Source organism: Manis pentadactyla, chromosome 3 (genome assembly GCF_030020395.1).
Source record: "Manis pentadactyla isolate mManPen7 chromosome 3, mManPen7.hap1, whole genome shotgun sequence".
Classification (NCBI taxonomy): domain Eukaryota; kingdom Metazoa; phylum Chordata; class Mammalia; order Pholidota; family Manidae; genus Manis; species Manis pentadactyla.
The window spans coordinates 115,330,491-115,353,212 of record NC_080021.1 but is presented as its reverse complement, the minus strand read 5'-3'; positions in this window follow the sequence as shown (position 1 = coordinate 115,353,212).

Sequence of the window (22,722 nt, the reverse complement as noted above, 5' to 3'; positions counted from 1 at the left end):
GGTTGAACTAATTTTACATTCCCACCAGCAGTGTAGGAGGGTTTCCCTTTCTCCACAACCTCGCCAACATTTGTTGTTGTTTGACTTTTGGATGATGGCAATCCTTACTGGTGTGAGGTGATACCTCATTGTGGTTTTAATTTGCATTTCTCTGATGACTAGCGATGTGGAGCATCTTTTCATGTGTCTGTTGGCCATCTGAATTCTTTAGTACTCTGTCCTTGTCCTTGATCTTTGCCATTTCAATTATTATATGTCTTTGTGTTGTCCTCCTTGGGTCCCTTGTGTTGGGAGTTCTGTGGGCCTTCTGAGAGACTATTCCCTCCCCCAGTTTGGGGAATTTTCTAGCAATTATTTCTTCAAAGACACTTTCTATCCCTTTTCCTCTCTCTCCTTCTTCTGGTATCCCTTTAATGCCAATATTGTTCCATTTGTATTGGTCACATTGTTCTCTTAATATTCTTTCACTCCTGGAGATCCTTTTATCTCTCTCTGCCTCAGCTTATCTGTGTTCCTTTTCTCTGATTTCTATTCCATTAATGGCCTCTTGCACCTCATCCAGTCTGCTCTTAAGTCCTTCCAGAGATTGTTTCATCCTTTAAGTCTTGCATATTTCTCTGCAGATCCATCAGCATGGTTATGACCTTTACTTTGAATTCTTTTTTGGGGAGATTGGTTAAGTCTATCTCCCTAGGCCCTCTCTCAGGGGTTGTCTGGGTAATTATGGACTGGACCAAATTCTTCTGCCTTTTCATGGTGATAGAGGTAGCTGTAGGAAGGTAGCACGTGTGTCAGCTGGGAGAAAAAAGTCCTTTCCTGCCTGCTGGTCACCTTGCCCTTCTCCGCTGCCTGTGTCAGTTACCCGCACTCCTGAAGCTGCCTCCAGATTAATCCCCTAAGCTACTGTGGGTGGGGTCTCTATCAGGGTAGTGCAGAGCCCTGCGGGGAGTGGCAGGTGCACTGGGTGTGCTCTCCTGCAAGAGTGGCATCCCCACTGGGCAGCTGCATGCTGGCAGCTGCCTTTGGCTCTGTCCTGGGTGGCTGTGTGCCAGGAGGGGATTCTGGGTGGCTGCTGGGGGTGCAGCTGCTCCCAGGCCACTAGGCCACCACCACCGCAGGCTCGCGCCGGCCACTCAGCCACTATTGCTACCGGCTCATATGGGCCTCTCCCAGGCCCTTCTGGCACTGCTGCCACTGGTACACATAGCCACTCCCTGCAGCAGGTGCACACAGCCACTCTCCCACTGCTTGGCCTGTGTGTCGGGGTCCATGCCAGTCAGCGGACCGACTTGCAGACTGCTTCTTGCCATGAGGGGCTTCAGAGTTGCACTGCTGACCAGGGGGTTAGGTAGCCTAGAGTTCCCCTGGATTCCCAGCTGCTGGGCTGAGTGTGCTGGGACTATTTTGTCCAGCTGTGAGGTCCCTGTCCCTTTAAGATTTTGAAAAAGCATTCGCTTTCTTTTGTCCCAGGGGAGCCGATTGTGGGGACCTGCTCGGAAGTTTTGCTTTTCTGTTTCTCTAATATCCAGCACACCGTGCACCATGTGTCTGTGCTCCTGGTGCAGATTACTAGAGCTGGTTGTTTAGTGGTCCTGGGCTCACTCCCTCCCCACTCTGAGTTCTTTCTTCCCGCCCAGGAGCTGGGGTGGGGTGGGCTCTTGGGTCCCACTGGGCTGCGGCTTGTATCTTACCCACTTCATGTGATGCTGAGTTCTTGCAGATGTAGATGTAGCCTGGCTGTTGTACTGTATTCACTGGTCTCTCTTTTAGGAATAGTTGTATTTGTTGTATTTTCAAAAATATATATGTTTTTGGGAGGAGATTTCCGCTGAACTACTCACACCACCATCCTGCCTCTTCCTTGTATTAGACTTTTATGAGGCTGTTTTATAATGAAAGGAATTGTGTTTCTGTCAGACACTTCCCTTAGGTCTACAGTGAGAAGGATGTGTTTACAATTAACACTACTGGGGAAAAAGCAGGAGAGACTACAATAGAGAAAGAAGTTGTAGATTTTAGCATTTATTAGTATTTAATAAATTGTGATGGAAACTAGCTTTTTTGCCAGATCTCTGTGAGAAGATGGTGGCCTTGTTGGAGGGTGCATGGATAGGCAGAGAAACAGTCAAATGAAAGTCACTTTTGGAACATGGAAAGATGCCATTTCCCTCTTCCTCATGTCAGGTGACAAATTTTCCAGCAATTTCCTATTGGCAAAGAGTAGTCATGGCTGTAGATGGCAACTGCACAGCCAAGCTCCAGAATCCTTGTGGTGTGGTGTTGATTTAGTATTATAAGAACATGTAGTTGCATTTGAAAATGACTTTGTTTATATACTTTTTCTTTAGTGTAGAACAAATACTTTCTTTTAAAAATTTGTGTGTATTTAGGCTTTTTAAAAGTAATGCAAACCTCTAGCAAACTATTGTTGAACTAACGTCTGTTGTCAATTTAGAGAGGGTTGAGTGAAACAGTGCATTTCAGAAGCTTGTTTGAATCTGTTTTTGGTTTCTGTTTTTATTTCATTTATATATGTATTGCCAACCTCAGTAGCCCCAGCCATCTGAGAGGCCCTGCTCCTTAATTTCCAGTTTGGATAGAAGTAAAAAATGACAGATTTGGTAGAAAGCACAAATCGTAGAAAGATAAGGCTCATGGGGGACTTCTCTTTGCTCACGCCATCTGCCCTGTGGGTGCAGATATACATCAGTGATCCTGTGTGTCTTGGTGTTGTGTTCAGAGATAAGGCTGAAGCCAAGAGCTCTACACTGTTGCAGGAATGAATGGAATTTAACCATTTTATTTGTTAGTGGGATTTCAAATAACTTGGCTCCAGGTTTATTAAATCTCCTCTAAGTGTTTTCTAAGTCATACTAACTTCAAACTGTTTCTATCTGAGGCTTTTTGGTTACCAATTCCATAAATTCCTATGTGACCTTTGTTAATTTTTTCCCAGGCTCTTTGTTATAAAGAATGATCCACTGACTATATATATATATATTTTAAAGGAAGTGTTGGGCTTTGGCTTCTACTCACAGTTCATAAGATCTTTTAAAAACTATTATTTGCCACACAATGACAGGAGTTTAAGAACCCCACTGATATGTGCCCTGGCCTAAGAATGTGATCTGAGTTGGGTAAGCTGGCTTTGAAATATTTCTGCAGTTCCCTCTCCTCCTACCCAGACCGCTCCTGTAATTGAAAGACACATTTATTTTTAAAGCTTTAGAGCAATTTGATTGGATTTCTCTGACTGTATTTCTTTTGCCCTTTGGAATTTGTAATATCAGATATTAGAGTAATAATATTACCAGGAAGTCAGACTCTAGGGCATTTTGTACCTTGCCAGGAGCCAGCTAAGAAAAGCATCTTTTGGTAAAGATGTTTGAGTAAGCCCGTTGCCCAGTTTTTCACACCCAGAACCATTTGCACCAAGGCAAGGATCCTTACTGGTAACTGGTCTGGGTCAAGGAACTCTTCTCCTCTGTCACTGGGGGATCTCTTAGGAAAAAAAAGAGAGAGAGGGAGAGACTTAGGTGGAGTTTTTTCTGCTCTCCATCTCAGAAACGAATTCAGCAGAGACTCAAATCAGAATGTTAGATTTCCATAATTTCCATGAAGTCAAATTCTAAACAGCCTTTCTAATTTTCTCACTTGGTTGTTGTATGCACAAGGACAAGGGAATATGTGGATACAAATTTCCCAAGTGGCTAACAATTTCTGATTGACCTGTGGAGTTTCATCTAAAATAACCCATGCATCCGAATGTAATTAGAAGATTTTTTAAAATAACTTATCCCCATCCTTCTTCCAAGAAATATTTTAAGCAGGTTTCAATAAACTATGCATTCATAATAAGGTTGTTAAATTAGAAAAATCAGAAAGCATATAAAACTGGAGATTTAAAATAGTTAATGTACCTTAACATTAAATTTAAGTCTGAAAGGCTGACCCAGGATGAAACAGAGAATCTAAATAGACCAATTACCAGCAACAAAATTGAAATGGTAATAAAAAAAACTACCTAAGAACAAAATCCCTGGACCAGATGGTTTCACAGCTGAATTTTATCAAACATTTACTGAAGACCTAGTACCCATCCTCCTTAAAGTTTTCCAAAAAGTAGAAGAGGAGGGAATACTCCAAAACTCATTCTACAAGGCCAGCATCACTCTAATACCAAAAGCAGGCAAAGACACCACAACAAAAGAAAATTACAAACCAATATCCCTGAGGCACATAGATGCAAAAAAACTCAACAAAATATTAGCAAACCAAATTCAAAAATACATCAAAAAGATTATCCATCATAATCAAGTAGATTTATTCCAGGGATGCAAGGATGGTACAATATTAAAAAATCCATCAACATCATCAACCACATCAACAAAAAGAAGGACAAAAACCACATGATCATCTCCATAGATGCTGAAAAAGCATTCAACAAAATTCAACATCCATTCATGATAAAAATACTCAACAAAATTGGTATAGAGAGTAAGTACCTTAACATAGTAAAGGCCATATGACCAACCCACAGCCAACATCATACTTAACAGTGAGAAGCTGAAAGCTTTTCCTTTAAGATCAGGAACAAGACAAGGATGCCCACTCTCACCATTTTTATTCAACATAGTTCTGGAGGTCCTGGCCACAGCAATTAGACAGCACAAAGAAATAAAAGGCATCCAGATTGGCAAGGAAGAAGTTAAACTGTCCCTGTTTGCAGATGACATGATATTGTACATAACAAACTCTAAAGAATCCACTCCAAAATTACTAGATCTAATATCTGAATTCAGCAAAGTTACAGCATACAAAATTAATACACAGAAATCTGTTGCAGTCCTATACACTAACAATGAACTAGCAGAGAGAGAAATCAGGAAAACAATTCCATTCACAATTGCATCAAAAAGAATAAAATACCTAGGAATAAACCTAACCAAGGAAGTGAAAGACCTATACCCTGAAAACTACAAGAAAATCATAAGAGAAATTAAAGAAGATAACAATAAATGGAAACACATCCCATGCTCATGGATAGGAAGAATTAATATTGTCAAAATGGCCATCCTGCCTAATGCAATCTACAGATTCAGTGCAATCCCTATCAAAACACCAACAGCATTCTGCAATGAACTAGAGAAAATAGTTCTAAAATTTAGATGGAACCACAAAAGACTCCAAAGAGTTCTCATCCTGAGAAGAATAAGTGGGGGGAACTACGCTCCCTGACTTCAAGCTCTACTACAAAGCCATGGTTATCAAGACAATTTGGTACTGGCATAAGAACAGACCCATAGACCAATGGGACAGACTAGAAAGCCCAGATATAAACCCAAGCATATATGGTCAATTAATATATGATAAAGAAGCCATGGACATACAAGGGAGAAATGACAGCCTCTTCAACAACTTGTATTGGCAAAACTGGACAGCTACATGCAAGAGAATGAAACTGGATTACTGTCTAACCCCATACACAAAACAAAACTCAAAATGGACCAAAGACCTGAATGTAAGTCATGAAACCATAAAACTGTTAGGACAAAACATAGGCATAAATCTCTTGGACATAAACATGAGCAACTTCTTCATGAACATATCTCCCTGGGCAAGGGAAACAAAAGCAAAAATGAATACGTGAGACTATATCAAGCTGAAAAGCTTCTGTACAGCAAAGGACACCATCAATAGAACAAAAAGGCATCCTACAGTATGGGAGAATATATTCATAAATCACATATCCAATAAGGGGTTGACATCCAAAATATACAAAGAGCTCATGTACCTCAACAAACAAAAAGCAAATAACCCAATTAAAAAGTGAGCAGAAGATATAAACAAACACTTCTACAAAGAAGACATTCAGATGGCCAACAGGCACATAAAAAGATGCTCCACGTTGCTAATTATCAGGGAAATGCAAATTAAAACCACAATGAGATATCACCTCACACCGCTAATTATCAGGGAAATGCAAATTAAAACCACAATGAGATATCACCTCACACCAGTTAGAATGGCCAGCATAGAAAAAAACTAGGAACAACAAATGCTGGCAAGGATGCAGAGAAAGGGGAACCCTCCTACACTGCTGGTGGGAATGTAAACTAGTTCAACCATTGTGGAAAGCAATATGGAGGTTCCTCAGAAAACCAAAAATAGAAATACCATTTGACCCAGGAGTTCTACTCCTAAGAATTTAACCCAAAGAAAACAACTTCTCAGATTCAAAAAGACATATGCACCCCTATGTTTATCGCAGCACTATTTATAAAAGCCAAGATATGGAAGTGTCTATCAGTAGATGAAGGGATAAAGAAGAAGTGGTACATACACACAATGGAATACTATTCAGCCATAAGAAAGAAACAAATCCTACCATTTGCAACAACATGGATGGAGCTAGAGGTTATTATACCCAGTGAAGTCAGGCAGGCAGAGAAAGACAAATACCAAATGATTTCCCTCATTTGTGGAGCATAACAATGAAGCAAAACTGAAGGAACAAAATAGCAGCAGACTCACAGACTCCAAGAAAGGACTAGTGGTTACCAAAGCGGAGGGGTGGGGCAGAGCGGGTGTGGAGGGAAGGAGAATGGGATTGTGGGGTTTCATGATTGGTGCACATGGTGTGTGTGGGGTCACAGGGTAGACAGTGTAGCTCAGAGAAGATAAATAGGGACTCTGTGGCATTTTACTACACTGATGGACAGTGACTGCAATGGGGTATGGTTGGGGGGACTTGACAGTAAGGGTGAATGTAATAACCACATTGTTTTTCTTGTGAAACCTTCATAAGAGTGTATATCAATGATACCTTAATAAAAAAAATTAAATCTGAGCTTCCTGGCAGTTTAGAGAAAGAGGAAACACAATGAGTTACATTGTTTTCAGCATTTGATGAAAGGGAGCATTTCACTGCTTCAGAAGATACTTGCTTTTCCTGAAATTTTTAAGAGCATTATATCCAGTGGGCCCTTGTATGTTTTACATAAAATGCAAAAAAGAAAAGAAAAGACTTTTTTCATTTCCAAACAAGGAGCACAATACTAAAAATAGACCCAAGGGAAGGAAAGCACTGCCACCAGCAGGGATGGAACTGACAAGATCAGTGTGTTCTTAACATCACCTTAAGGCACCAGGCAGCGTGTATCTAGATTTAGATTTCCTACAAGATAAAGTATCATTAACATTACTTTTTAAGTGTATGTAAGCATGGATTTTCATTTGCTTTGAATAACAAATGATAATGACATTCACTTTCTGAATTGGCACATTCTAGAAATCTAAGACTAAGAATTCTAAAACAAAGGTATAAAAAGTAGTTATGATAGCATATCATAAAACAGGAGTCCCCAGATGTGTGTCATTTAACACGGCAGTAAGTGTCCCTAATGGTGGTATAGCATGTCACTGGGACTGGGTTTGGTCTGGTCTCCTTTGCTCTTAAGAATGATGTGAAATAATGAAAATCATTATCCAGGATTTGTTGACATAGAAAAGGGAAGTGCTAAATTTACGAGTGGTCAGAGGACTGGGGTGACCTCAGTAGCACCCAGTGTAGTAGGAGAGCCATCGTTTCTGCTCAGCAGAGTTGCACGATGATAGTTCGGCATCAAGATGCTTTCCGCAGGCACACACTAAGCCCTGGAGGAAAAACTGACGGGGTCCTCCAAATTTAACTTAATTGGCATTGTGGGAAAACTTCCTTTCCACATTATCAGCCCACACTGTGTACTTCATGTAAACTGAACACTGTTATTGAGAAAGCTAAAGACGGGGCGTGGTTTTGCGGCACTATTTCCATGATCCTCCATCTTGTGTAACAAAGTCACACAGCAAAAGTTGACACAGTGGTGGTACACCAGGACTGAGCTCTAAGGAACACAGGAATTCATGAAAAGAGGGATGTGTTGGCTTTTAACTGCGCATATACTTAATTGATTCCATCGTTGTCCTCCTTGGGGCATTCTATATTCACTCAGAGCTGCCGTACTTCAGTATTTCTTTGTCTAACCTCCAACAACAATCATTCTTGTAACTCATTAGGTCATCTCTTACTGAGTTATGACTTCCAACATTCACAGCACTTTGCAAATTACTGAAAATTTTATTAAAACACTTTTCTTTGAAGTATTTACTAAGTAAACTTTAAAAAAATATGCAACCAATACGAATTTCTGTAGACTTTAGTACCTTTCCTCTGCCACATCCTATGGCCACTGATTATTCCCTTGATCTCCATAGGCCATGCACAGTATGTTCTAAAGCCACTGCATGTTTTCCCTCGTTGAATTTCATTCATTACTCTGCTAGTTAAGTTGGCAAACTGTGAGACTGAGTACTGGAGCCTTCTCTACTATGCAATGCTGTGGCTCCTTATGCACTAGCACTCATTTAAATCACTCCATGTGTTTATTAAATATCTATCATGTGCGGAGCATGTTTATTTGCTACATGAATTATAAATTTTAAAAATATTCATCTGAATTGAAACTAAACCTAAAGGCATAGCCATCACAGGAACCCTGGCGCCTGATCGCCCTTGCCTGCCCATTGCCTTCACTGTGTCACCAGGACTTTGCTCCAATTTTCAGAGGCAGTGGGAAGAAGAGAAAGAATCGCAGGCTAGGGAGACTCAGATGGGCTTGTGTTTAGATTTGGTGTAGTAAGGAGAGGGGAAAACTCTTGTTGTTGTTGTTTTTTAAGGTAACAGTCAAATTATAGGGAAGAGAAGTGTAATTGTGCATGAAAATATATTAATGACCTCTGTGGACCTGAAAGCAGACCCCAGCAGGTGAAGATGTGGCTGCAGTGGCCCAGGGCAAGACAGAGGGGGAACTAACTGCTGCACATAAAACCAGTTGGTAGAATATTAGTTCTAGCAGTAGTCAGCAGGGGAATGAAATGAAAGCTATCAATAATCAGAGACTGAGAGGTGAGAGGACAACAGCAGAAGCCTGCAATTCCTCGTGAGAGCAAATGGCCAGTGAAAGATTCCTAGGGACAGAAACAGCCTGGGTGCTTGTCAGAACAGCGTTGTCTAGTATTAATTAAAAAGCCATTTCTCTGCCAAGTGGATGTGATATCTCATTAAATTAACCTCAAACCCTCAGGACAATTCTGATAGGTTCAAAGCAGCCTTGGGTTCATAAGAGCTGTACGCAATCAGCGGAAAGACGGCTGGGATTCATATTTAGGGTGGGTGTGCTGAAAAGATGTGACAAGTAACAGGAGACAAGATATGATGGATCAAAAATTTGGTAAAAATAGAAAATTAGAACAATAAAGAGACATGCATCTTTGAGAATCTGGAGATGTTGGATTCCTCTTACATATGAGGGTGAGATGGGCTGGAGTCATTTGAATTTCAATTTTTAAAGAAGAATGACCTTGACTGTGTGAAGGATTTGGAGGCATCAAGGATGTTGACATTTAGAAGCCACCTTGGGCATCTTGGCTTCTCTGTGAAATGGGCGTGCTGCATTAAGGTAATTCTAGTGACTGAAGGAACCGTTATAGGCAAACCGCCTTCCTCTGTTGCTTTGGGCCTGGCAGGCAATCAGTAAATATATTCCTTGACACCTTTGCTAAGATACATTCTAAGTTCTTAACATGTAGGTACAAGAAAGCCCAAATGCTGATTTGTAAAAAATTAGCTAATATTAATATTTATTGACAAGTTTGGATAATGCCTGGGGGGAAGACAGTTCAATGTGTAGTCTGTCATGTTGACATCAGTGATTCAGCCAACATTTGATGTATTTAGGCAACTTTGAAGTTAACTGGTGGATTAAAAATGGCCCTAAATTCTTTTATACTTCTTCCATTGAGAGGTGAGGGTCACTGTTTTTTTTAATTTAAATGAGGGTGGGCTCTGTGGCTGTTTCAACCAACAAAATACAGTAGAATATGGACACAGGTTCTGGGTTCAGGCCTTAGCAAACCAGCAACTTTCAGTTCCTAGCTCTCGGAGCACTTGCTCTTCAAGCCCTGAGCTGCCATTTCAGAAGTCCAGCTAGCCTGAGACTGCCATACTGTGAGGAAGCCCAAGCTTGCCACTGAGAGAGAGAGAGAGACAGATAGACAGAGAGAGAGTGTGTGTGTGTGTGTGTCTGACTGAGAGACAAATGCCTGTTTAGCCCTTCGCTATTCCTGTCTGCAGCCATTCAGGTCTTCTCAGCTGAGGCCCCAGACATCCAGGTGTAGAACCAAACCATGCCTGCTGTGGTCTGCCTGAACTTCTGACCCATAGAATCAGGATTATAATAATAATCATAAATTATTATTCTTAAACCTCTACATCTTGGGATAATTTGTTAGGTAGCAATAAGTAGCTGGAATGTCAATTTAAAGTTTAACTCCTGATACTGCTTTTAGTTAGATTCTGGATTAGGTGGCTCCTGAAACTAACTTTAATACACATTTTAATTTTTTTAAATCACATAAAGTAACTCAATTTCAAGACTATCATGCAACAAGTCCAGTTGAGAACATGGGTGAACTACAGAAGACGTTCTGCTAAGTGTTAAATCCTAGCTCATCTACCTCTTAATTATAGAAATCTGGACATTTGAGACACGTGTGTAAAGTATCTGCTTTAGACCAGGCACTGGACAGATGCCATTCCCCTTCATCCCATTCCCTTTTCTTTATATGTCAGTGTCATTTGAGAAGCAAGAGGTGAGGGTTAGTGGATTTTGGGGTCAAAGAGACATGGAATCCAAGTTTGTGCATCATGTGTGTGGTCTTAGAAAAATCACTTAAAATCTGAATCTCAAATTTCTCGACAGGATTACTAAGAAGTTTAAATGAAATAATTATGTCAAGGGGTTAGTACAGTTCCTGGCACAGAGTAAGTGCTCAGCAAATGGAAGTTACCATTGTCATCATTATGATGATTCATGTCAAGCATAAATGTTAATAAGATTATATTATGAGGTCAATCCTATGTTTAATGATGCTTTGGCAGAGTAGCAAAGGGCATTTCAATCATCTCATATCTTTTCTGTCATGTGTTTTTCTTCCTCCCAAGATGAAAAGGAGATTAACATGTGCTCCAGTAGATTCTGCTAGATGGAAACTACAATCTCTTAAGAAGCAATGTCCTACAATGCCTATAATATAAACTTGGCAATGGAGTTTATCCCTATGTGAGTCAACTGTTTAAAAAAAATTCCCACTTTCGTGAGCGCTTTTATTCCTGTTTCAGTCTGATGTAACCACACTGTCCATTCTTATCTCAACAGCTTAGCTCAATCCTGCAAACATGTTTCTTCTTAAAATCAGGGCAGTCAAGGGACTTTTAGAACACATATTTCTACAGAGAGCTACATTTTATCTCAATCAGAAAAAAAGGGAATTGAATCAGGATGGTTCAATACAGACTTTGTGGGATTCTGGAATGTTTAGGGGGACAAAGCACTCACTTACTATCGGCTCTTTTGATTAGAGCCAACTGCTATGTTTTTGCAAAGCTTTAGAAACCTTGTCTTTGGCAGAAAGTAAGCGTTGAACAGAAAAATCTTCCTTCTCCTACATTTTCCAGACTTATATTGGTGTTGTACAGAGTCACAGCTAAATCCTTTGAGAAGAGGGTGGAGTCGGTACAAGACGTCTCTTGCTCCATTTATTTTAAGGTCGATTGGGTCCTTGCTTCCTTCCTCACTTCCTCACCTTTCTACATACACTTTTCCCAAAGCTGTGAGTTTGGTGGAAGAGAAATTGGAGGACTTTTCTTCAGTCCCTGTGATCCTTTGCTGGAACTTCAAACATATTCCACAAAAGCTGTGCACACACAAGCCAATGACAGCCTTGGGAAGTGAAGTATACATAGTGTGTGGCACACAGTTGGTCAGTGAATTTCTTAGTACATGTTGGTTCTCTTCCCTACGTACCATGAGCCCTGCCTGTACACCGTTAGTCTTTTTTAGTTCTCACTTCAATAGGTTGAGAACTCTGGAGTAGGAACACTGTATCTGTGTCCCGACGACATGACCCCTGCAAGTTCTGATTCTACCATCTATAGAATAACTGTTTTGTAAAGGTAGAGTGAATAATGCATGGAAAGTTCTTAGCACAGTAGCTGGCACATAGTAAGCTCTCAATAAACATTTAATGACAAGTTGCAAGTTAAATATTATCTGTACTTGAAAGATGAGAAATAGGGGTTCAGAGAATCCCAGGAACTCTTCTAGATCACACATCTAGATAGGAATGGAATGTAGGGTATAACATTTTGATTCAAATCCAAGTCTTTAAGACCCCATAACCCTATACCATATCTGGGTTGTGTTTGGGGATCTGTTACCCACTGACATACCAGCGAGGCCAGGCTATCTCTACATCTACCCCCTGGAATGGCAAGTGCTTCCTACAATGCAGCAAGAACCTGGGAATTGATATTTATTTCTGCTTTACTCTTTTTTTACTCCCTTTCCTAATCTGACTTGCTGGAAACTCCATATTGCCTCACTGTTTATAGATGGGATCCCGATTTGCCAGCTCAGGAGGATTTACCCTAAAGGTAGTGTGGTATAAGATAGACCTCTCTTTCCTGTTGTTCTTTGGAAATTTAACAAGGCTGGTGAGGAAAAAGTAAGCAGCCATGAGACAGAAGTAGTCAGACTTCACATCAACCCACGCTGACTTTTGTGAGTCTAGTTTACAGGAGTCTTTCATTGGATAAAGACAAAAGTTCACTCCGAAATTCTATCAAATGCCTTTTGAAAACAGCAATGGGACAGGCTTAATGTACATGGGTCAGAAACATCTAGATAACATTTCCAGGGAATTATCCAGGGATTTAAAAATTTAGAGGAAGTGAGGCTTGGTAACCAGCATTCTTTGTTTCATAAAAAACTTTGCAACCAGTTATACCATGGGCCTTGCCTTGTCCTGAAAGAGTTCAGTAATACCACCTAGACTCATGCGGCAGGGTCCCAGTGGTTTAGAGGCACAATTCACTGTTCAGGGCTCCGTCCATATTGTCACTCAGGGTAAGGTGATGGGAATCCATCCTGTTGGAACCACCTCCTTCTCATTCTCTGTGAGGCAGCCCAGAGGCTCCTTAGACTTGAGTGCAGGACAGCCAGTTCCCTGAAGGCATCTTTTGTTGATCTTGCTGTTTAAAGACAAAATTATCTTGGATCAAAAGTTTTTCAATTTTTAGGTACATTGTTGATTGTGAAACTGGAGTCTCCAGGCTCATTTCAAAAACATACCAGAGACTCTCAAGAGACAAGTGAATTGATGTCCTTGCCTCAGGCAGTTTAGGGTGAGCTCAATGGGATCTTGAAGAACCTGGCATTTTGTGGGGCTGGAGTTTGTGGAGAGGAGGGGCTGGGTGTAGAATGAGCCTGGGAACCAATGAGACCTGGGGGTCTCGCTGTTTTTTACTTTCAGCTCTCCAGGAAATTACTGGTGGCACTATGTACAAGCCTTGAGCACCTTCTCAATAAGGAAAAAGAAATCCTCTAGATGGGCATCTGGCTTCACAGTGTTCCTGGGCCTGGACAGGCCCACTGGCCCAGGTCCTCACTGTGCTACCACGTTCAGAGGTCCTTGTGGAGTATAACTGCTTGACCAGCCACCCTGGTCCTACCGCTGAAAGAAAAAGGCAGAGTAGACATGAGAAGGTGTTTTCAAATAAAAGAAAGGGAAAGACAAAATCAGCCTCTCCAACGCTAGTTCATGTCTCTCTTAGAATTTGCTTTCATCTTTGGCTTCATTTATTCCATCCTGGCCCAGCCTGTTTGTTTCCATGATTCAGGGGAAGCAGCAAGAGCTTGTGTGTCATCCAGGCCAAGCTGCAGTGGCTCTGGGAGGACGCCCCAACTTGGCTCCTGCTCTACAGGGGCCCTGGCTCGGGGCCCAAGCCAATCATGGCCACTTTGTCTCCTTGCCAGGCCCTGCAAGTTCAGACTTTGCTGTAATTTACAGACAAAGCTCCTGCCTCCTGTCCACATCCTAAAGTTCAAACTTGATTCCCCCCTACAACTCCATATACCAGGATAAGGATGCTGAATCACAGAAAGACACCAACCTGGAAAACTCAGCCCTTACTCAATACCTCACCACCATGTGCCTTAGAAGAAGGGAAATGTCCATCAATCCTGAAACCTTTCTTTAGCTATCACCCTTGGTGGCAGGAACAGGCTGTTCAGATGATCAGGGTTGCATTTTGAGAACACAGCGCTTTATGGAGGAAAATTCCAACTGGCTACTGGGTTCTCTGTTCTACTCTCATAGCCAGCTGCCTTTTGAGATGAAGCATCTAAATGTGAAGGCAAATCTGCTAGTTTAAGCATTGTTAAAACTTGGAATAAAACCTGGAGATGACAACTTTAATTATTAAAGTTGTGTCAATTTCATATTATATTCAACAGTACTTAAACCCAGTTACAACAGACCAGCTTGCAGAGCGTTACTGCAAAGCTGTTTCTACAAGCTAACAGAACATCTCATAACCTCGTCAAAGGGAAGGAGAGCCTTTCTACAGTCAGCTGAGCTCAGTCCTGCTCCATCCGAGGCAGCACAGCCACCTGTGTGCCCAGACATGTGTCGTTTTGTGTCCAACAGCCTTTCCTGGCCTAACATCAGTAAAACCAGGAAGACAATGGCATAAAATCTGCCAAGTACTTTCAAAAAGACAATAGTACCTTTTGGCCTGGGATGGTACTACTTAATAAACAAATAGGCAGGGCAGGAGAAAGAGTATATCACTTGTTTTTTTCCCCTGAATAAGTGGTGCAACCCTTCCCATCTTAACACAGGAGAAAGAGTAATAGTGGATGGAGGGCTTGGTGGGGGCTGGGCAGTAGTGAGTTTAAGCTACATTCCTTTTTTAGGGAAAGGAGTAATCAAGCAACGTCTGGCTAATACAGATAACAGTAAAAGGAGGTCAGCTTTCTTATTTTCATTCTACCCCACTTCTGCCAATGATCATAAAGAAGCCAGAAACTGTTTCTGTAGATGCTTCACTATTGTACAGTATTTGGTTCTAGTGTCAAGTTTGAGAGAGCACACGTTTTTCCTTTTAAAGGGATTTGAACAATAGTCAAACTAGAGAAGTATCACACTATTGAAGAGGATGATCCTGATTCTATTCCTAAGAACACCCCACTTTGGAGGGGGAGCAAGCCCTCCTCTTGGCCCCTGTGGTCCACGGGGGCGCTCTCCCTTCCACGGGGAAGATAATTTAGTCCAATCGCCCCTAGTGGCCAGAAGGGTGACTACAGTTTCACAAAAACAGCATCCATCCATTATTGGTCGCTGAAAACTTGAGAGATTCTCAGAATGTGTTTAGTAAGGATAATGAACCTGTTACACAACAAATAAAGCAAGATGCCTGGAATTCGCACACTGCACTGGTTTGGAAGCATCACTAGGAGGAGCCCTTGCTTTTTAATTATAGCTACAAAGCCATTGGTTACTGAACTTAAGAATAACTTAAGGTTTATTTAAAAAAATGACTTTGAACAGGCAATTAACAAAATAAAAAATTATATTCTTACTTGTTCAAAAAAACTTGAGGCCCCTTACTGGAATATGCAAATTACAGAAAGGTATAGGAAGGTAACAAAGAAAGAGATATAAGTTGAAGCTCTGAGTGAGGTTAATTATTATTCTTTCTCTCTCTTAGTATGAAATAAATGGCAAGGCAACCTGGTGCCTTATCATTTCTGCTTTCTCTACTTATCTTCTCTCTTCCATATTTTAATATACTGTCATACAGCATATCAAATGTGAGGCCAATGGCACATTGTGTTTAGGCACAAACCCTCAAGGCAGCAGACAGTCTAGTGGGATCTCTTTGGCCAGTGGTCTTCAGGTCTTCAGGTGCTTTCTACCCACCTCCTCAGTGAGAGGCAAGACCACTGCCATCTTGAAGCATTTGGGAAGAACTAGCTTTCTTTCATTAATTTACTGTGGTTGTACTTTTTGAAACAAATACATTTTTTAGAAAATGGTCAACCTAATGAATTTTACTGCTCCTATTTCACTGAACAGAATGACAAGCTGGTGGGGAAAAAAATACTAATATACAAAGGCAGGTCACATGAAATACATAGAAACCTTTGCTCCAGTATCTAAAAATGTTACCTCTCTGTTAGAATTCAAACTCTTGTGTCTCTCTAAGTCCATGTGAAAGGCAGACAAAATCAATTAGCAACCCTTTCACCCTCTGGCAAAAAAAGGAATTTCTACAGGAATGCCTTCCAGAAGTTATCAGTTGTTTGGCTGTTGGCTGTTTGGCTGATGTGAAGGCAGAGACACAACTTTCGGACTTCCCCAGGGGACAGGACCTGGCTCCAGCCTGTCTCTCCTCTACCTTTGTTGGCTCAGCTCTCAGCCCCTGCAGGGAGGACCACGGCATGTCCCAATTTGGGGTCAACTGTCAGGAGACAGATCTGTTTAATATTTAGCTTTGAAGAGAATTGGCTGAATCAAAGATGAAAGGATCAGCTCCAAGTGATGGGGAAAAACAAAACAAACCTCAATTGTTTCAATATTTCCATGCAAAAATAAAAAGATAAGTCAATGCAGGTGAGAAAGAGAGAGAAAGGGATGGATGGGGAGAGGTAGGAAAGAATGGATGGAGGGAAGAAAAGATCTCTGAAGTCCCAAATATTCATCATGTCCATCTGCCAGCCCGGTCTGGATCCATACAGTTCCATCAAGAAATACAAGTTATATTCCATTCTCAGTGATAGTCCTAGAACAGAGCTTCTCAAATTTAATGTACACTTGAGACTTTTTTTTGTTGTTAAAAATGCAGATTCTGATTCAGCGGGTCTGGGGTGGAACCTACAATTCTGCATTTCTACCAAGACCCCTTGCTGACGCTCTAACCCCAAGGAACACAGTCTAGAGCACGCTGGTTCTCACCCACAGCAAAAGTATTTAGGAATCACACCTTGCAGAGGGCTACCTATTTTAAAGCCATCCCTATAAAATGGTGAACAAATGGATTATGAAACTGCATACATGGGAAATATAAAAGGAGAAAGAAAACGTTTTAAAAATTCACTATATTTTTTTAAAATTGAAGTTTCGTGGAAGGAAAAACAACAAATTGAGCATGATTTTTACTCATCCAACATGCCTACTTTTCAGGATGGGGGGATTTTTATTTTATGGGTTTTGCTAGGATGTTGTTCAAGTAACCACTATGGAGCAAAAGCAAGTGTTTTATGTAAAATGGGCTGGCTCTTCAGGATAAGTAGTAATACAAATACCAATCTGCAAGAAAGAGGAAAATAAGAAACCCAGGGAAAAAATAGACATGACCATAGAGACTGGAACAATGCAGACTTATAGGTAATTTTCAAAAGAAAAGGAGAAATTAAGCCCAAGTCTTTGTCTTGAAATGGAGTTAAGGAAAGCTGCTTGAAATTTCAAAATCACTTCAGTCGTTCCTTACTAAATGCAATGAAATTGAGAATTCTGGCCTCTGAGACTTCAGAATTAACTGAAACACCCCTCCCATCACTCACTCCTTTCTATCTTAGCCCAGACATCCTCTAGTTCCTTGAGGGCCAGAAGGCCATCTTGGACAATTCTGGAAGTTTCTTGATCATGAGACCAGGCTGGGTTCCTTTCTAGTCTGCTACCAATGTGAGGCACATAGTCCTTAGAAAACTGAAAACCATCCAGGATCCAATGTCACCTAGCCTAAGCTCTGCCTTCAATTTACTAATTAAAATTTAAATGACATAAATAACACTTGACAACATTCTTGATGTAGACACAGTTTCTTTATTTTATATCTGCTGTATTTTGTGCTGTCTTGTGGTTATGTCTGACTTGACCTATCTGCTGCAGGCAAAGGCCAGTTCGTGGGGGCAGGCACTGCAGCTGTTAGTCTGTGCACATGGGGTCCAACTCAGAGCCATGTGCATGGTAGCCCTTGGAGGGAGTCACTGACAGGGTTTGAATGTAGTGCAATGAAATTTCTGGGTGTACCTGCCTCCCCCAGCTCACCTCCAATATTTTGATACAGATGAAAAATGATTCAGATAAACCTGGAGGGAAGACTTGAAAGGAGCATGAAGGAAAGACCCTTTCACATTACACAGTATGACAGTGGTAAGTGGACTGGAAAATGGCCCCAGGGACCCCTGCCACCTGGGATTCATATCCTGTGTGGTCCCACCTCGAACTATACCAGTAACACAAATAGAACACTGCAACAGTGGTGGCATGTCACACATCCAAGATTAGGTTATAAAAAATTCTTCAACTTCCTGCAGTTGCTGTCTCTCTCTCCTTGGCTCCTGCACTCGTGGATCACTCACTCTGTGGGAAGCAAGCTGCCATGCTGTGAATAGCTTATGGAGAAGCCCATCCGCTGAGGAACTGAAACTTCTGGCTAATGCACAGTGTGGAATCAAGGCCAACCATGTGAGTGACCTTGGAAGAAGATCGAAGTTCTGTTGTGCCTTCAGATGAAACTGTAAACCAGCCAGCAGCTTAACTGCAGCCTTCTGCAAGACCTTGAGCTGCCCAACTAAACCTATCCTTAATTCCTGACACACAGACACTGGGAGATGATCATTGTTTGCCATTTAAGCTACTAAGTGTTGAGGCAATTTTCTATGCTGCGATAGAGAATGAATAAAAAAGCTCTGGGGTATTTTGAGATGAATGAGAGAAAGAGAAGAGACACATTACTAGGCAGTCTGCCTCCCCAGAACATCTGGTGGGTGGTGGGAATCTATGTGACTGTGGCCCTAGGGTGATTTCCTGTCCTCCCAGATCCTCCTCGTCCTGCCTGCCATCTCCTTGAATGGCCCGCTTCTGCCACCTCGTCCATTTAACATGTTAGTGCCCAGGGAAATTTTGTCATAGTTTTGAGCTGCAGTATCAGATTTCTGACTGTCAATTCTGTTATTTTCAACCAGTTGTTTGTGTGGTAAGTGACCATATGCCAGAATAGCAGAAAGAGGTAACATTTGTACCATATCTTCTAGCCTTATTTGTTTTCCAAAGGTTTACCTGGAAATAACTAAGTCTTTGGAGTGAATTAAGGTAATTGGCTAAGGTCATTCATTAAGGGAAAGAGAGACTTGAAACAGAACCAAGTATCTAGACTCTGAGGTCTGACTTGGAAATAAGAGTAAATGATTCTTAGTAAGAATAAATAATCCATTTTAATTAAATAAATATTTATTGAAATTAGTCTAGCTGAAATTATAGGTAGGACTAAAGTAGTAAAACTCATTTTATGCTTTTAAAAAAGTTATCTCAGGAATGAATTCAGGTCAGAGATCCAATCGTTAAAGAACACAATGGAGAGTATTAAAAGCAGATTGGATATGGTGGAGGAGACAATAAATGAAACAGAAACTAGAGAAGAGGAATACAAAGAAGCTGAGGCACAGAGAGAAAAAAGGATCTCTAAAAATGAAAGAATATTGAGAGAACTGTGTGACCAATCCAAGCGGAACAATATTCGCATTATAGGGATACCAGAAGAAGAAGAGAGAGAAAAAGGGATAGAAAGTGTCTCTGAGGAGGTAGTTGCTGAAAACTTCCCCAAACTGGGGAAGGGGATAGTCTCTCAGGCCATGGAGGTCCACAGATTCCCCAACACAAGGGACCCAAGGAAGACAACACCAAGACACATAGTAATTAAAATGGGAAAGATCAAGGATAAGGACAGACTGCTAAAAACAGCCAGAGAGAGAAATAAGATCACATACAAAGGAAAGCCCATCAGACTAACAAAAGACTTCTCAGCAGAAACCTTACAGGCCAGAAGGGAGTGGCATGATGTATTTAATGCCATGAAGCAGAAGGGCCTGGAACCAAGATTACTTTATCCAGCAAGATTATCATTTAAATTTGAAGGAGGGATTAAACAATTTCCAGATAAGCAAAAGCTGAGAGAGTTTATCTCCCACAAACCATCTCTGCAGTCTGTTTTGGAGGGACTGCTATAGAAGGAAGTGTTCCTAGGATTGGATAGCTGTCACCAGAGGTAAAATCATGGTAGGGAGGGTGGAGCAGCTGATTGTGAGGCAAATGCAAAATTAAATTACTCTACAACACAGTAGCAAGAGAAACTTCTTCCGTAACCCTGTGAAAGAGAACTGGTTTGTGTCCACTTGTAGGCCACAAAGTATATTCAGGCAGCGTATTTAAAACTTAGTATCAATCATACTTCATTGTTCTTAGTTTCCTGTGGTATACAAAATTTAAATGGTTCAATCTTTTTCTTCTATAACCTAAGTTTGTAATGCTGCTTCTCTCTTCTTTAAAGTGACTATCCCCAAAGTCAATCAAGGTATAGACAAAAAGTACAGAATTTGATACCTAATATATAAAGAATGAAGGAGGAAGAAAAAGGAGGAGAAATAGAAAAGAACCTTTAGATTGTGTTTGTATCAGCATACTAAGTGAGGTAAGTTAGACTCTTAGATAGTAAGGAAGGTAACCTGGAACCTTTGGTAACCACAAATCTAAAGCCTGAAATGGCAATAAGTACATACCTATCGATAATCACCCTAAATGTAAATGGACTGAATGCACCAATCAAAAGACATAGAGTCACTGAATGGATAAAAAAACAAGACCCATCTATATGCTGCTTACAAGAGACTCACCTCAAACCCAAAGACATGCACAGACTAAAAGTCAAGGGATGGAAAAAGATATTTCATGCAAACAATAGGGAGAAAAAAGCAGGTGCTGCAGTACTAGTATCAGACAAAATAGACTTCAAAACAAAGAAAGTAACAAGAGATAAAGAAGGACATTACATAATGATAAAGGGCTCAGTCCAAAAAGAGGACATAACCATTATAAATATATATGCACCCAACACAAGAGCACCAGCATATGTGAAACAAATACTAACAGAACTAAAGGAGGAAATAGAATGCAATGCATTCATTTTAGGAGACTTCAGCACGCCACTCATTCCAAAGGACAGATCCACCAGACAGAAAATAAGTAAGGACACAGAGACACTAAACAACACACTAGAACAGATGGACCTAAAAGACATCTATAGAACTCTACATCCAAAAGCAACACGATACACATTCTTCTCAAGTGCACATGGAACATTCTCCAGAATAGACCATATACAAGGCCACAAAAAGAGCCTCAGTAAATTCAAAAAGATTGAAATCCTACCAACCAACTTTTCAAATCACAAAGGTATAAAACTAGAAATAAATTCTACCAAGAAAGCAAAAAGGCTCACAAACACATGGAAGCTTAACAACACACTTCTAAATAGTCAATGGATCAACGACCAAATTAAAATGGAGATCCAGCAATATATGGAAATAAATGACAACAACAACACAAAGCCCCAACTTGTGTGGGATGCAGTGAAAGCAGTCTTAAGAGGAAAGTATATAGCAATCCAGGCATATTTAAAGAAGGAAGAACAAACCCAAATGAATAGTCTAACATCACAGTTATCAAAATTGGAAAAAGAAGAACAAATGAGGCCTAAAGTCAGCAGAAGGAGGGACATAATAAAGATCAGAGAAGAAATAAACAAAATTGAGAAGAATAAAACAATAGAAAAAATCAGTGAAACCAAGAGCTGGTTCTTTGAGAAAATAAATAAAATAGATAAGCCTCTAGCCAGACTTATTAAGAGAAAAAGAGAATCAACACACATCAACAGAATCAGAAATGAGAAAGGAAACATCATGACGGACCCAACAGAAATACAAAGAATTATTAGAGACTACTATGAAAATCTATATGCTAAGAAGCTGGAAATCCTAGAAGAAATGGACAACTTCCTAGAAAAATAAAACCTTCCAAGACTGACCAAGGAAGAAACACAAAATCTAAACAAACGAATTACCAGCAAAGAAATTGAAGCAGTAATCAAAAAACTACCCAAGAACAAAACCCCTGGGCCAGATGGATTTACCTTGGAATTTTATCAGACATACAGAGAAGATCTAGTACCCATTCTCCTTAAAGTTTCCAAAAAATAGAAAAGGAGGGAATACTCCCAAACTCATTCTATGAAGCCAACATCACCCTAATACCAAAACCAGGCAAAGACCCCACAAAAAAAGAAAATTACAGACCAATATCCCTGATGAACGTAGATGCAGAAATACTCAATAAAATATTAGCAAACCGAATTCAAAAATATATCAAAAGGATCATATGCCATGACCAAGTGGGATTCATCCCAGGGATGCAAGGATGGTACAACATTTGAAAATCCATCAACATCATCCACCACATCAACCAAAAGAAGGACAAAAACCACATGATCATCTCCATAGATGCTGAAAAAGCATTTGACAAAATTCAACATCCATTCATGATAAAAACTCTCAGCAAAATGGGTATAGAGGGCAAGTACCTCAACATAATAAAGACCATATATGATAAACCCACAACCAACATCATACTGAACAGCGAGAAGCTGAAAGCTTTTCCTTTGAGATCAGGAACAAGACAGGGATGTCCACCCTCCCCACTGTTATTCAACATAGTACTGGAGGTCCTAGCCACGGCAATTAGACAAAACAAAGAAATACAAAGAATCCAGATTGGTAAAGAAGAAGTTAAACTGTCATTATTTGCAGATGACATGATATTGTACATAAAAAACCCTAAAGACTCTACTCCAAAACTACTAGAACTGATAATGGAGTACAGCAAAGTTGCAGGATGCAAAATTAACACAGAGGAATCTGTGGCTTTCCTATACACTAACAATGA